The sequence below is a fragment of the Centroberyx gerrardi genome, unplaced genomic scaffold, assembly GCF_048128805.1.
Source record: "Centroberyx gerrardi isolate f3 unplaced genomic scaffold, fCenGer3.hap1.cur.20231027 Scaffold_61, whole genome shotgun sequence".
NCBI classification, from domain to species: domain Eukaryota; kingdom Metazoa; phylum Chordata; class Actinopteri; order Beryciformes; family Berycidae; genus Centroberyx; species Centroberyx gerrardi.
Window position 1 is genome coordinate 264,327 of NW_027605195.1, and position 2,500 is coordinate 266,826.

General features: G+C 34.8%; 1 protein-coding gene across 1 annotated transcript in view; it reads right to left on the reverse strand.

Moving 5' to 3' along the window:
- The window catches only part of LOC139922784 (steroid 17-alpha-hydroxylase/17,20 lyase), a 22,342-nt gene that overhangs the window by 13,450 nt on the left and 6,392 nt on the right, over window positions 1–2,500 (reverse strand).

Below are 2,500 nucleotides of genomic sequence, written 5' to 3' on the forward strand. Positions count from 1 at the left end.
ATTACCTTTGTACGTTGTAGTACTCTGTATTTTGATAATCCTTAACTCTCTATGTATGCGCTCATGTCACAGCCTATCACTTGAGATCTATATGTCTATTATTATCGGTCACATGATTATGTTAAGCTCATTTATAGAAATGTTCCAGGAAGCAAAACCGCATCGTTCGCTCCTGAACTTTTTATCTCACGTAAAATAAAGGAACTTTTTCTAGAGACTTGCAGCAAGAATCAATACTTTGCAATTTAGGGAATCTTCAAATCCTCCCAACTTCCTAAATGATTGATTCCTAAATGTTTTCTGGTCTTACCTGTGGGCCAGCTGGGTGAAGAGGAGGTGCGGGGGAAGATCTCCTCCGAGCCACGGGAGGCTGCCCAGGACAGGGAGCCGGGGGAGGCAGGGGAGAGGGGAGGAAGAGGAGGAGGAGGAGGAGGAGGAGGAGGAAGAGGAGAGGGATGGAGGAGATGGAGGAGATGGAGGTCTGGTCGCTGAACAAAGCCAGCGTTTAGCCAGGACCGAGCCGACAGCGACCGCAACGAGGCAACAGAGGCACGAGGGGGAGAAGGAGCAAAGGAGGGATGAGGGAGGGAAGGAGGGAAGGAGGGATGAGGGAGAGAAGGAGGGAAGGAGGGATAAAAGAGCAGCGAACATGGTTGATGTGATGGGATGGAGAGAAGGAGAGAAATGGAGAGAGACGGTGAAGATTCCTGTTTCTTTATGTCTCTGTCTGCCTGTGCGTCTTTATCTCTCTCTCTCTCTCTCTCTCTCTCTCTCTCTCTCTCTCTCTGGTGGAGAGACCTTGGAGGGTTCAGAGGTTGTGTGTGTTCATGTGTTTTTGTGTGTGCAAATGTGTGAGTGTTTTATTATCATTACTTGTATGCTTGTGTGTGTGAATGTTTAGACAGTACGTGTGTGTGCGCCCTAACCCTGACTGTTCTACGTGTGTGCGTGTGTGTGTGTGTGTGTGTGTGTGTGTGTGTGTTCAAGTCAACCAACCTTGATATTATCAGACTATCGCTGGTTGCCGTGACGACCTTACAGGAGAGCTGCAGCATGTCAGTCTGTCCTGTCAGTATCACACTTTCCTTCACTAGATCTAGAGAGGCTAACTAAACTAAACTAAACTAAACTAAACTAACACTAAACTAAACTAAACTAACACTAAACTAAACTAAACTAAACTAACACTAAACTAAACTAACACTAAACTAAACTAACACTAAACTAAACTAAACTAACAATAAACTAAACTAAACTAAACTAACACTAAACTAAACTAACACTAAACTAAACTAACACTAAACTAAACTAAACTAACACTAAACTAAACTAACACTAAACTAAACTAAACTAAACTAACACTAACACTAAACTAACACTAAACTAAACTAAACTAACACTAAACTAACACTAAACTAAACTAAACTAACACTAAACTAAACTAAACTAAACTAACACTAAACTAAACTAACACTAAACTAAACTAAACTAACACTAAACTAAACTAAACTAACACTAAACTAAACTAAACTAAACTAACACTAAACTAAACTAACACTAAACTAACACTAAACTAAACTAACACTAAACTAAACTAAACTAACACTAAACTAAACTAAACTAACACTAAACTAAACTAACACTAAACTAAACTAAACTAACACTAAACTAAACTAACACTAAACTAAACTAAACTAACACTAAACTAAACTAAACTAAACTAACACTAAACTGAACTAAACTAAACTAAACTAAACTAAACTAAACTAAACTAAACTAAACTAACACTAAACTGAACTAAACTAAACTAAACTAAACTAAACTAACACTAAACTAAACTAACACTAAACTAAACTAAACTAAACTAACACTAAACTAAACTAAACTAAACTAAACTAACACTAAACTGAACTAAACTAAACTAACACTAAACTAAACTAAACTAAACTAACACTAAACTAAACTAACACTAAACTAAACTAAACTAACACTAAACTAAACTAACACTAAACTAAACTAACACTAAACTGAACTAAACTAAACTAAACTAAACTAACACTAAACTGAACTAAACTGAACTAAACTAAACTAAACTAAACTAACACTAAACTAACACTAAACTAAACTAAACTAACACTAAACTAAACTAACACTAAACTAAACTAAACTAAACTAACACTAAACTAAACTAAACTAAACTAACACTAAACTATACTAAACTAACACTAAACTAAACTAACACTAAACTAAACTAAACTAACACTAAACTAAACTAACACTAAACTAAACTAAACTAACACTAAACTAACACTAAACTAAACTAAACTAACACTAAACTAAACTGAACTAAACTAAACTAAACTAAACTAAACTAACACTAAACTAAACTAAACTAAACTAAACTAAACTAAACTAACACTAAACTAAACTAAACTAAACTAAACTAACACTAAACTAAACTAACACTAAACTAAACTAAACTAAACTAAACTAAACTAAA